Below are 14,837 nucleotides of genomic sequence, written 5' to 3' on the forward strand. Positions count from 1 at the left end.
TAGTTATTAAACTGGACATCATGTTCTGAGAAATAAGATGGAGGATTAAGAGCAACTCCAAAAGAACATGTATCTCACCCCTAAAATCTTTTTTTGGAAGAAAAGTGAAAAAAACGGAGTCCAACAGACAGCGCAAACCTTCCCCAATACTTTCGCGACGCGAATATCCAATGCCTCGCCGCGCATATTTTCGCAGGCTCTGCTGCCCCCAATCGCCCCTGCCGCGGAACAGGTCGCCGGCCGCCGTGGCTCCAGGTCGGAACGGGAGCGCCACCGGCCGCCGCGGCTCCAGGCCGAAACGGGCGCCGCTAGCTGCTGGAATGGCGCCTGTCGTACCGGTTCCTCGCCATCCTCTGTGCGCCTGATGCCTTCGTCGCCGGCGGCAGCCGCGGGGAGGAAGCTCGTCTTGCAGCTCGCGTCGCTCCTCTCCACTCGCGTCTGTTCTTGGCCAGGCTCTCTCAGGATGGCGGCCTTGCTGCATCTAGGAGGAGCAGCACGGACTGCTGCAAATGGGACGGCGTAGCCTGCAACGCAATCAGGGAGGTCATCGAGGTCTCTCTGAGTGGCAGCCTCCCATTGGAACTTATGCTCTCCAGCAGCATGTGCACGAGCACGAGAGAGGAGAGACGGAGAGAGAAGGGAGAAGAAGAACACGGGAGAGGAGGGGATGCACGGACAGATCGATTTGCGTCCAATCGATTAGGATCAGAGGCAAAATAGGTAGTTCATGTGCCTGATTTGAAATATTGGGGATAGTCATTGGCATTCTACTGTGAGTTGATATGTTTTTAGGGAAAAAAAATTTAGCATAGCCCCCAATACATCATTTTAGGGAACAAGTTTTTAGCAACCTCTTAGAGTTGCTCTAACCCCTCAAGCTCGGACAAGATGATTCGGTTTGGTGTTGGGTCCAGGTTATCCATAAACAAACCATGTTGTCTGCTCTGTTACATGTATTATGTGTTATATGTATCAGTTTGCAATTCATGTTTCTATGCAAGCTAAATTGGGGCATAACAATTGTACCATTGCACGCTCTGTCGAGCTTTTTCATACCATGTGGTTTTCTCTCAAACAGTTGTCATATTTTTATTCTAAAGTTTGATGTGTTCACCTGAAATCTAAAACAATATTTCAATTTTCCAATTTTCTAGAAGGCATAGGCACTGGAATATGATTTTTCATGTCTCTATGTACTATGTCGAATGAACTGCTCAATTAATCATTTGTTTTGTGTAGTGCAGCAAATTCTATTTATTGATCCCTACAAAGACATTGCACTATAAGACCAACCTCAATAAGAGTGTCATAGAAGTACATGATCATTAATCTTGCTTACATAGTAGAGTTATTATAAAGTGCGAGGAGAGGTTTCATGGGATGTGAGAGGGATATCATCACCATGATACTCCTTCGGCTCGATTACCTATTTTACTGTCTTGATAACTGTACGATGAGTCGATGACACTCCCCATTGAGACTGGCCTAACATATACCTCATTAAAACATTGACCATGGAACAGAAAACACTACAGCAAGACTATGATAGCTGCTTATTCTAAAGACATTCGTTCACATCATGCACATTGCAACGGCATGAGCTACATCGGTATTATATTAGTACAAATCCAAGTGGGTGAACCAAACAAACTTCAAACACCAGCCAACAACCACCTGGAAATGTTCTCAAGATGGATCGAGGAGAGACTTTTTCCATGAAATGATTGGGAAATGTTTGTGGGTGTACAAATGCCCTCAGTTAACCATGAACATCAAAGAGAAATCTGACATGGAGATTAGGTCTGGGGCTTGTCCTCAGCTTTCTTTGGCTGTAACAAAAACAGAGTGATCTGCTCAGACCTGAGAACATAAAGAAACAGGTACAAAAAAAATCTGAACATAAAGCAAGCCATGTTCATTAGGCATGTCATCCACAGTGCATATGACATAGTTTGAAATAACAGAAGTTTCATTGTCACATCAATAAGTTAGACACTAATAAAAATTCAAACAAATATTTGGGAAATTAAGCCACAAGTTCAGTACATTTTTAGTAGTGTAATGACTTAGCAGCAAAACTGTGGCCCCAAAACCCATAAGATTGTACTCCCTCCATCCCATTATATTAGCATTTGAAGCACCCAAAATTTTTCCCATAATATAAACATTGTTAGCTGATTTGTGGGCCCCACACTTTGGATTCCCCCACCCACCCCAAAAGGCAATGCCATCGTGTGCACAGGAAAAATCCCCAATCTCATCTCGTCTCCTTCCCCTGCCGCACAAGGCCCCCCCATAGATCCCGGACCTCTCGCCGCTGGTGTCGGGCCCCTCGGCCGCCGGTCCCCAGGGCACCTCCCCACCCTCCATCGCTCCATCATCGGTATTCTCTCTCCACGCGCACCTGACCAGCTGCATCCACCTGCGCCACCACCATGCGCACGGCGCGTCCGGGCGGAGGCGCAGCCCGACGGGGTCCTCCGCGTCGGCGTCGGCCGTGCTGATGCGTGACCTCCAGGCCCTGCAGTGGTTGCGCTCGCTGCGGGACCCCTGCACCCGCCGCTCCGTCGACTCCGCGTCCAGTAACAACAACAACAGGGTCGCCGCCGAACCCAACCCCGATAGCCGCCGACCACCCCCGCCGCGGCGTGCTCAAGACGCTCCTCGACCAGCTCGCGGAGAACCCGCACCCCAAGCTCGCCCGCCGGCCTCGCCACTGCTTCAGGCGCAGGCCGCTGCCGGTGCTCTGGACCGGCCCGCCGCTGCACCGCGCATCTCCGCCAACTCCAGCTCTCAGGAGGCCGTCTGGTCGCGCATCCACCACCGCGGCAAGTCCATCCTCGACATGTAGATAGAGATGCGGTCAGATGGATCACTGAGCGATGCAGAGATGACTCGGTATCAGTTGAGTTTGCTTGGACAGAGAATTCCGATGTCTGCTGGAAGGTGCTGGAACGTAATTTTTTTAGTACTTACCTGTGCTCTAGCCGGGACCATACCACTTCAACTCAAGGGCACATGCTTAATTTTACTACTCTCCTATTTCTTCCATTTGAATGCTACAAATGCTAACATTGTGGGACGGAGGGAGTAGTAGACTGACTCTGGGAGAGGGTGCTGGCAGCCCAACAGCTGGATACACTGGGGATAGGCACATCATGATTGATAAAAGGGTACACAATACTTATAATTTCCATAAAAGCTCAACTAAAGAATCGATACAAATCTGATCAGATGTCAACTAATTGGTTTCTGGAGTTCTGGTATCGTAGCAGCATAGACCCTCCCTCTCCCCTCCTCTCCTCAATCTACCTAGGACCCAAATCCAATAACCAGGGTAATGGATTGTGGCATCGATCCAGATCAGTGATTTTATTCCTTTATAATATGATAGCTTCTTTTACTACAGTCTACAGATCAAATATTTTCTTAATAAAATTTAATTATAATATATAGAAGAACACATTATGATGAATGCATAATAATTCATTAAATACTGATTGATTGGCTGAATCAAAGACTAATCCACGGGCACTGCTGCTGCGCAAGATTCATGTCCACACAGAGGTACCCTTTTATCCAATGGGCACATACTGTTTTTCTCATCATTAGTATGCAACTCTCACATGTCATGCAGCACATAGCTCTGCATTTTGGTGCTTTGTCTCAGGAGCCTCCTAATATCCAAATATAACAACACCAAATACATCCTATTTGTTAGCCATTTGAGCTTGTCTGAGTTAAGCTCAAGCACCTCCTACTGGATCCTAGGCTGGTGTGGTTGCCATGTTGTCACATCTTTTTGAAATGGTGAAAGGGCACTGCTATTGGGCTGTCGTCTTTTGTCACGTTTGTCTGGGCAAACAATACGACATATGGGAAACCCGTGATCGCCGTGCTGAGCAGTGGCAACTTGTAATCTCGTACTCGCAGCTAGATACACTATGATCCCTATTTTGAGCTATACGAGCGTGTCACGAAGTTTACTCTGTATGCGGTAGTCGTCATCATCGTCGATGGGATCTCGGCCGCTAACTCCTCCCGCACCTAACTTGTCCTTCATTAAATCACGGAAAAAATTCGCAAGAACTTCTCTTATTTCACGAGCATTATGGAACCCACAAACATAACAAGTTCACATCAATAATATCTATAGAAACAAATGACAAGTAAACTACCACAATCATAAACAACCATAATCCGAACAGTCGAAACAGTCCATAATAACAATAGAGAAAGAAGTGCCAACAACTAACCACCCCTACCATTCCGACCTCTCTTACGTTGTGCGTGTACGTGATCTGTAGGGTAGCAATGACGTTCCGGTGGCCTCACGTCTCTGGTAAGACGGCGTAACAGAGCCATAGGTATATGCAAGCTGGGATCATCGTCCTGGGCAGGCGTAGCAAATAACCGTGTAAAGTCGTCCAAGGAGGCCCCATCATTGTCTTCAGACCACCCTACAGATCACAAAAAAAAAATTTTAAGCAACATTCAATAGGTGAATGCAATTCCGTACAAATTATTGTACGTACCCTGTGTTGGAGGTGGTGGTGGTGGTGGACAGGAAGAAGCTCCTTCATATCCTCCTAGTGGCGGCTCTGGTGAACTGTTGTGATCCTGAGTATAAATAATAACGTATGAGCCTTCGATCATAAAACATAAGCAAATAAATGCACCACATATTTACCTAAAGTCCCTCCAGATGGTGGCATAGAGGTAAACTGGGTTCCTTGAAATGGAGCCCCTTGCGAGGCACCTGGCCCTCCATAGGGCTGAGAACCGGGGTACCCGTACCCTGTGTGGAGTCGTATTTAAATACTGCATATAAATATACGAATCGGTAAATATCACACCATACCTTTCGTACTGTCGGTGGTACAAGGGAGGCTGCTGCCATGCGGGACCACAAGGAACCGACGTCGACGCTTGCGACGATCCGTAGAAATCCTCGTACTCCGTCCGCGTACCAAAGGCCTCTATCACGTTGAGTGGTCCAGGCCTCGAGTTGTGCCGGCATGCTCATCGTAGACTCGCCATGAATCCTCATTACATTCAGTGAGCAATCTAATTCAAGCAACCTACAGGCCTCGAACTGCAACCAAAAAAACTTAGTATACAAATCTTAAAAGATCGAAAATGTCGTCAACATTTACTCACCGCCCCAGCTAATGCCTCATCCCTGTGTCGTGCATAGCGATCCTGCGAAGTCACAACATGTGGCTGTGGATGCATGTCAACATACGTCAAACGGCAATGAGTCTTCGGTTCGTACCAGGTCAGGTACGCCCGAAACGAAGGCTCAGTGTGTGGACCGGTATCCTCAGCCAACTGCTCGCCTGCATCATCCCACGCAGCCACCCATGGTTGTAATCTAGTGACCCACATTGTCGAGAAAGGATGTCCAGCCCTTGATAAACTGCACGTTAAATAGAAATTAGTTTCACATTATTAGTACATGGGGACTTATACTTTTTTGTTACCTATGATCATGGCGCTGAACACGATCCAACGCTGAAGACACAGGGAAAGACTGGCGTTGATCGAACTGCCTCATGACTCTATCCGGGCAGTGGGCCTCAACTGCAACGTCGTACACCAAAGCTGCAATAGTCATCCATAGGCCCTGGTCCTGTGTGCACATCGAAGATATCCCAAGCGGGGCACGTGCGGCTATAGCCGAAGGACTGTATGGCTCCCACACAATGTCTTCTGGGGTCAATCGATTAAATTCGGCAACAAACTCAGGATAAGACCGCTGGGTCTGTACATGTGCCCATGTTTTCTGCAAAAATAAAAATTATTTGTCCATAAGAAAGGTATTGAGGGAATAATGTATGACCATAGTATGCATAGAATATAAATTTTTATCGGGTCCATACCTGTCGAGAGTACCAGAGAGTCCCCATGGTGGGTCTGTCGTCCTCCGTGTCACCATACATATCCGGCTTGTACGGTGACTAGTCAATCATGGGACGACCAATAGCAATCCTCTCATAAGACCAAAGCTGTAGCAGAATTGGGCACCCCGTTAAGACAACATTCCTATCATTCTGCCGTGATGCCTTGCAGGGTACACGATATGTGCATGCAAGAACCGCTGAACCCCAACTATATAAGGGTATGGCATCCTCATCTGCATCGGCGATCTCTTGTGCGTAGGGTAGAAGCACCCTATCCACACAGTGGCCATGTGAGTTGTTGAATATGATGTACCCAAACAACCACAGCAGGTATGCCTCGAGTGATCTAGTCACGCTGTACTTATCAGCATCGGCTGCCAACATATCCGGCCGCAATGAAGTACGAACATTGAGAATAAGAAACACATGAGGTATTTCAAAGCCATAAAATACATCAACACATCGTTTTGTACGAAATTGTACCTGAAACTGTAGGAGCCATGACTTGGAAAGGGCCTTTCAACTGTGGGTGCTCATTGAAATCTTCAGGATCAATCGTGGTGGCAACACCTGCAAAACGTTCCTCAAGATCCTCCAGCCATGTAGAAGGTACCACTCGGGGCCCGACAGCGTCTCTGGTGATAGAAATACCAAGCAGCATCGCAACTTCCTGCAGGGTCGGTGCCATCTCCCCACAAGGGAGGTGGAACGTGTGTGTCTCAGGTCTCTATCTGTCAACGAGAGATGAAAGTAGAGACCTGTCTAGCTTCACCAAAGCACTCTCAGCAAGACAAGCCACAGTGAGAAGACCTGCCTCGCTCAGCCTGCATCATACAGTGCACAAATGTTAATACATTATATAACAAAATGTATAACGGATAAAAACAGAAAATAGACGACATATCACCTGGGCACCCATCGTGGGTCTACAGGAACCAACTCTGCAGGTGGACGTGGACGCAGCACGTTTAGTTCTTGGTGCTGAACCTTCGCAAGGAAGGACCGGTGCCCCGAGTCTATTGTTGGGTCCAGCAACGCAGGAGTAACCCCGGCCATACCTACCACGTAAGATCAAAACAATACAATACAATCACACACATCTAAATATTTCTAATAGTTCCTTATATTTCCTAAATAATTTCTAAGATTTTCTAACGATTTATAATAATTTCTAATATTTTCTAACATTTTATAAATTTTCTAATATTATCTGCAATTTTTAAGATTAATTAATTAGATTGCTAATGTACTATATCAACGCTAATCACTACAAGTAACTACACCTAAATGTACCACTAATCAGTCCTAATAATAATTAAACTAATTGCTAATCTACTGTTTCAACAAAATAGTTTCTATAATTTTCTACAATTTTCTAACATTTTCTACAATTTTCTAACATTCTCTACAATTTTCTAACATTTTCTATAATTTTCTACAATTTTCTAACTTTTCTACAATTTTCTAATATTATCTTGCAATTTTTTTTTGATTTTCTAATACTTCTCTAACAATTTTCTAGTATTTTCTAATACTAAATCTAACACTAAATGTACTATATCAACGCTAATCACTATAAGTAACTGCATCTAAATGTACCACTAATCACTCCTAACAATAATTGAACTGATTGCTAATCTACTGTTTCAAAAAAATAATTACAACATAATCTATTTATAAAATGTAGAAAATTTTAGTTACCTACAGTCGCCGGCTTGAAAATCCGGCAGGGCTTCGCCGCTTTCCCTCTCCCTCACCCCTCCTCTCCCTCCCTCCCTCTCTTTTCTTTTTTTCTGGATTTTTAGTGAGCCAAATGAGGGGGTGAGGGGCAGCCAACACCTTATATAGGGTTGGGGGAGCTGGTCGCCCCGCAGGCGGGCGGCCAGGGCCCGCCGCTCCTTTGCCGGGCCCGCCGCTCCTCTGCCGGGCGGCCTGGAGAGCTGGCCGCTCCGCTGCCGCGCGGCCGGTCCTTCATGGACCTCGGCGCAATTTTTTGTCGATTTTTTTTGCAGATAAGCCCCTGCCGCCCGGTTGCCGGGCGGCCAGGACCCGGCCGCCCGGCAGCGGGGCGCCCGGGTATATTCATGTAAATTTCGAACATGAAAATATATTTTTGTAAAAAACAAAAATAAAAAATATAAAAATAAAAAAACCGCGTAATCTGGGTTGTGTTTCGTTCCAATGGGCTCGGCCCAAACTTGGGTTAAGTTTACTTGCCTCTCTACTTTACCTAGGCCGCTTGGTCCAAGCCCATGATAGATAATAGGCGTTTCATATGGTTACCACACCATTTTTTTTTCTTTTTTGACTTGCATAACACACATAAAAAGATTACGGATTACATCTCCATTTCCAATTTGATGTGGCATTTAATTGCTTTTCACATGGAAATGATAATTTGTCAAAAAAATTTATGACTTGGAAGAATACAGCATGTGCGTTTGTTTGATTCACGACCAAGTCAGATAAAAGCAGAGCAATGTTTCCATGACTAGGCTTAGGTGCGCCAGGAGCAATTTAGCCTTTGTGGCATTGTTCGGAAACTGGCTCCTCAAATTTCCTACATTGCGTAAGAAAATCACCAAAATTTGAAGAAACAATTTCCAATGTGTATCCAGTTAACCACAAATTGCAAGCAAATCGAACTCGCAATGGTGATGGCCTACAATTATTTAGGCCAGTTCGTGACAGTTTCAAACCAAATATACCCACGACAATTGATGAACCAACAAGATTTTAATATTATTATTATTATGTTAATAAAGATACAAGTGCAAAAAAACTAAGGACAATTATTTTTAATCCATGAGAATGCAAAATATCATTTGTTAGAAAGCAGTAACAGGGAATTGAAACACACAGGCAGGTAAACAGCATAACAGGGTAAACATTTGTAAGGTAATAAATTGTTTGATAGTAACAAAAATACGGTATGATAAGTTAACAACTCAGCGTCAATCAAGAACAATCCTGAAAATAAATACTCAATCCATGGTTTTGATGAGAATACATAAAAGTTTCCTGATAATTGAATATTAAACAACGACATAGTTCAGACTTCAGAGTGGCCTGAAACTGACAAGAAATTCACTCAAACTTCCATATAACTGCAGGCTATAAGCAGATCCATCTTTCTTTTCCCACCCGGGATATTCGTCTTATTTTGAGTCTTCAACAACACATTTGACGTTCATGTCATTACTTGCTCAAACTGCAAACCATTCAGGTAATAAATAGCTTCATGCTAGTTTATTCCAAATGTCATTCAATATGACCTGCAAACAACACGGATGGTTTCATCAAAACCTTCCAAATCAATAAAATTGCCAATAAAAAATTGAGTGATAAAGTAAACTACCAATATCTAAAAATCATAAGAAATTTATCTCCGCTGCTATACTACTTTGCCAAGGTTCGAGCTGCCAATCCATAGAATTCAAGTCTGCAAGTGCGGAGACGTGCCTGATGCCAATGCAGCCATGCAAAATAACACAAGCATTAGAGTTTTGAAACAGCAAGGAGAATCAACGTGCATAGTTGAAAAAAGAACAGAAACATATACCGAGAGCACTGGCAGACACAACAATGGATAATTTGCCAAGATATTTTGGTGGCCCATAGTGTTCACGTCCACAAGCTTCAAAAATGCCCTGTGCCATGGCAGCCGTACAAAGTGAGACAAGCAATTACTGTTAGTGTTTAACCTACTCCTATCCCACAACAATTAGTGGGATGTGCATGTTAAACATAAAAACCTAGACAAGCATACCGATAGCACTGGCCGACGTTAATGCGCTTGCATTTAGGAAAACGGTAGCACGAGCATTTGATCTTGCCACCATTAGAACTTTCACAAAATGTAGATGTGCCCTTAGCGAAAGCTTTCTGCATATAGAGGAAAGTATTGAAGACTTAATTGTGACACTATGAATGATGAATGTATTTCGAAAAGGTTGATATTTCTTATGTTAATAATCAAGGTAGTAGTGACACCCTGCAGCCTTCTGCTCAATGTCCTTTGTAGATCCAAGCTTGTTAATCCGAGGCCTGTATGTTGTTGGATCTGTTCTAAAAGTGACATCTAGATGCTGCGGTACAGAGAGAGATTGAAAGTGTCAAAAAAATTCAACATTTCATCAAAATGCCAATGAAATAATCTAGAAAATTCATTATCTATTACTTCATCCTATACACCATAAACTACCAGTAAACTATTCTTGGGCTATTCAAATCCAAGAATCTTTTTGCATATGTCATCAGCAAATGCTTAAAAGAAAGTTCAAGTAGTCCTCTACTTTTTTTTAGGTTATGGTCGAATGGGAGGGGAAAGGCAATCTGAACTTAACTGATAGAAAGCGGTTCATCCCAGATATCAGGGGTTCAGGCACATTTGCAGTACAGTCAACAGAAGGTTTTCCCTCAAAGACGACTACCTTGTCAGCAAGGTATGTGGCCATGAATAAAATCATGCTCAACGACAAAAGCTGTTTTCTTTTCATGAAGGATAAACCGTTTTATGACCTTGGCTGCAAGAAGGGGCTGCTCTGAATCAAGATGTGCACTTGGTTCATCTATGAGGTAAATATCAGCAGGCTGCACATAGAAATAAAGTGGGATGCTTAGTAAAATATATGCTTATTTATTCTAGTTATTAGGAATATTAAGAAAAGAATTAGCTAAAATATGATGTATCCACATGACATTTTCCACATGAGCATCTTTAAAATATTTTAACTTTCATAGTGTTGTCCAAACGTTCCAGGTGGCAATTGAAAGAGAATGTCTGTACCAGCAAATCTGAGAGAAAGAACGTAGGGAGTAATCTAGTTTACTATTACCTTTCCGAGACAAAGACAAAGTGCAACCCTTTGTAACTCCCTCCCCTCCAGAAAGATTTGCAACCTGTCTGTCCATGAGTTCTTCAATTTTCAGTGGTTTCATGACATCAGATCTAAACTGTGCTTGACTGCAAGATCCATATATTTTCTTCTGTAGAAGCTCTCTCACGGTAGAGCTAATCTTGGATATCAGTTCCTGAGGTTTGTATGAGACTGTACACGCAGGCATATCAATTTCTTTATCTCTCACTTTATCTGGCTTCACTCGTCCCGCCTGATACTCAGATGAAAACCAAAGATCAGAGACTCCATAATCATTTTTCTTCTATCGCTGCGAAAAAAACATATTTGAAGAACAAGGGGATATATACCAGCATACGGATAAATGTTGTCTTCCCAGTACCATTCTCGCCGAGCAATACAATTATTTGGGAATCATTAAAGCTTCCTTTCATGACTGAAAGCTTGAAGCCAGTTCTTGTTTTCACCATGTTAGGATACTTGTAGCTTTGGTAAGTCTCACCCTCTGTTATCTCCTCAGCAGACTCAGTAACCTGATAAGCCAAAAAAGATCGCATCAGACTCAAAAAATGCAACAAGTAAATCAGCTCTGAGAAGTGTTACTGCAATAATATTACTTACTCTAAATGTAAGTTTCTCCTCACGAAAACGCATATTTTCTGATGGGATAAAACCATTCAGGAAAATATTGATTCCTTCTCTTACTGAAGAGGGCAAAGTGACAACACCATATGCTCCGGGAGTCCCATAGAGACAGCATATGTAGTCTGATAAGTAGTCAAGAATGCTAAGATCATGCTCCACAACAATCACATAGCTGCAAAAATTTAGGAAAATGGTTTATTATCTGCAGGGTGATCTCAAATATTTCAACGGACTTATGGTTCTTTAATGTAAGCTTTCATTACTTTTTGGGATGAAGTAACGAACGAATGACTTGTGCAGCTTTCAGCCTCTGTTTCACATCCAGATAGCAGGATGGCTCATCGAACATATAAATATCTGCATTTTCCATAGCTCGGGCAGCTATTGCAAATCTCTGGAGCTCGCCACCAGATAAATCTGAGACATTTCGGTCCATTACATGTTTCAGTTCAAGAATATCACACAATGTATCTTTGACTTGTCTCTCATCTTTCTTGTTAAGAAGGTCACCAACCTTCCCTTCAACAGACTTTTGGATATGATCGAGGTATTGATATTTAATAACTGCTTGCCATTAAGACACATTAAAGGGAACATATAACACATATATTTATATTTACTACATATAACTAACCTCAAAAGCTAGGCCAAATAAATATTGCATTTCCTAGTGGAATAAGAATAAATAATGCCAACAGAGCACCAAACTTGAAGGATACGTTGAGCAAGAAAAATAGAGGGAGCAGTAGATGTTAGAATAATTAAAAAGAAATATACTAAACTATCTGTTACATTAGCACCTTTCAAATTTTATCAAAAAAATTGTCTTTGAATTGTAAAATGGAATGGAGTATGAACAAAATTGACTATTAAAATTTTAATGCTCAGAAAATCTTTGTTTAATGTAAAATTTGATTAGGGAAAACAAAATGTCACGCCAACAAGTACAACTGTAGAAGTACCTTCATTTTGTCTTCCAAAAGGCGAGTGAAGTATTTCTGAAGTTCAGATCCACGAAAGTGTCTTAGAATGTCATCCCAATTTGGGAGATCCTGTAAGATTGGAAGATATAGTTCATAGCTTAAAGTGACTTCTGCAGGGATAATGAAAAGGTGCTCAATTTTACTTACCGTGAATTTACCCAAATTGGGCTTCGTCTTTCCAGCCAGAATTTTAAGTGCAGTCGACTTACCAATACCATTTGTCCCCACTAAGCCCAAAACTTGTCCAGGCCTTGGAACAGGCAGCTTGCAGAAGATTATGAAGGTTAGGGGAGAAGGTCTGAAAGGGATGGTGGCATTATATATCTTATCAATTCAGGGATAAACATCTTTTACAGATAGACTAATTGAAAAATGAAAAGGGTTATAAGACTTAGGAAAAAAAAGATATGATTGAGTATAACGATCATTTTACCGGTGAAGTTTGAATGAATTTGGTCCATAGCGATGTGTCGTCTCCTTGTCAAGTTCCCTTCGCAGGTTTATAATTTGAATAGCGTTAAATGGACATACCTGCAAGGAGTTATGTTAAGAACTAGCTTGAGTCAATATCCTAACTCCTAAGGTAATCTACAGTGGAGAAAGAGTTAACCTTCACACAAATACCACACCCAATGCACAGATCCTCAAAAATTAAGGAGACTTTCGACGATGGCGTAACTTGTATGCACTGGCGCACTACCAATGTGGATAGTGAATCACAATTCACAAATAAGGTCATAAGATAAACAAGAGCAATATGAAATAACCAGCGATCATTCAGCAAATTGAACAGAGCTTCCAGTAAAGCTAAACTCTAGCATACTAAAACGATTCATTGAGCTAAAATTAAACTACATTGAAACCTGTGATAGAAATACATACTTGGCCTCTAGACTGAATGTGGGAATGACAATGGTTGTTTCAACTAAGAGACATTTTACCATTTTGCATTTGCATAATTAATTTTCGACAAAAATGGCAAGGCAAATAAACAGAGTTATTTGATAACCAATGAACTACCATTCTATTTTTGGATGTCATTCATAAGCTGCATTCTTGTTTCAGATGTTCAGTACAGGGTTCAGCCTACCTCTTTTTTTTTATAAAAAAAAACTATCGGAATGAGCTGGTAGAACTTGTAGACCGAAATTTGGTTGAGATTTTCAAAATTTTAGGAATTGTGACTCGAAGTTTTACAAAATGGGGAGAAAGTACCATTTAACTCCTGTAAAATTGACGTGGTTTGCAGTTACAGAAAGGTTATTTTCATCCTCATGGGTAAGCAATTGAGCAGGAAAGACCCTGAATACTTGGACTTCGTGGGTAAGCAATTGAGGAGGAAAGACCCTGAATACTTGAACTTCGTGGGTAAGCAATGCAGGAAAGACTCTGAATGTTTGAATTTCGAGGGTAAGCTGCTGTGCACGAAAGACCCGAATGATCCGAATTACTAGATTTTTTTTTGGCAAAATAGGCAATCGTGTAACTGATCTTCCAAATCTGTCCGTAATCATGTAATCGCCTAATAACCAAATGCTAATCCCAGCCGACCACGGACCACCCCTGGAAGCAGGAAGCGGCGATGGATTCAAAATAGAACTGGAAATTCCCCTAGCTACCGTCAAGCTGACATACCGGTCGCGTTGACGGGGCAGCGCCTGCGGCACTCCTGGCCGCACTTGTTTGGGCGGCACCGATCCTCCACCACCACCGCGATCCGGCTCGGCCGCCCCGACATCCTGCTCGTCTCCCTCAAATCAGCCGGCCCGTGCGAAGGATCAGGCAGCCGTACCCGTACTGTACCCCCGCCCTCTGCAGTCTGCTCTAGCCCGGGATCAGATCAATTCGGGGCTTTCGAGAGGAGAATTGGCGACCGCGATGGCCGGCGGTGCCGCGGGTTTTTGTATGGAAGAGAGGAGACGGGAGGCGGGGAAGGTGGAATCGGCTTGGTCGCTGACTCGCTGGTGCGCTGCCTTGGGGGCCAAGTTCAAGTTCGGGCCTCTTCCGGGCTTCTGGCCACGCGCGCAGCCGTGGCGTCAGCTAGCAAGGTGATGACGTAGACTTGGCGTCAGGCGTGGCGGACACAGGGGCGGTCAGCCTCAAAACGTAGACCTCTTGTGACGACATGTCAAGCGAAACAGTGCGGCAAAGAAAACTTTTTTTTTTCCCAAAACCACGCACCCGCTTGTATACGTGTACGGGCACCACCCTAGCCTTATAAGCAGCTCCGAGAGATCGATATTGGCAAAATTAACCATATTATCTTGCAGCCAAATTGCCTACCGCGGGATAAATCTTGAAATAAATATTGAAAAATATGAGCACATGCCAAATCGAGGACTCGACCTATAGCTGGGCACGTCCCACCATAAAGAACTGTGTCAGCTGAGCTCAATTCACGGCAAAGAGAGTCTATTAATATTTAATTTTGGCTAGTGATAATCCAA

At 43.1% G+C, this 14,837-nt stretch overlaps 1 long non-coding RNA gene and 1 pseudogene across 1 annotated transcript; both read right to left on the minus strand.

The window, feature by feature from the left end:
- Positions 1 to 4,983: 4,983 nt before the first annotated feature.
- On the minus strand, positions 4,984 to 5,622 carry LOC120653996. The gene is made up of 4 exons (XR_005666928.1): positions 5,484 to 5,622; positions 5,276 to 5,419; positions 5,161 to 5,202; positions 4,984 to 5,095 (listed from the first exon to the last, which is right to left on the minus strand). It is a non-coding gene; the product is annotated as an uncharacterized LOC120653996 (long non-coding RNA).
- A 3,207-nt stretch (positions 5,623 to 8,829) lies between these two features.
- LOC120655434 lies at positions 8,830 to 14,356 on the minus strand (annotated as a pseudogene).
- Between the last annotated feature and the right edge of the window lie 481 nt (positions 14,357 to 14,837).

Source organism: Panicum virgatum, chromosome 1N (assembly GCF_016808335.1).
Source record: "Panicum virgatum strain AP13 chromosome 1N, P.virgatum_v5, whole genome shotgun sequence".
NCBI classification, from domain to species: Eukaryota; Viridiplantae; Streptophyta; class Magnoliopsida; order Poales; family Poaceae; genus Panicum; species Panicum virgatum.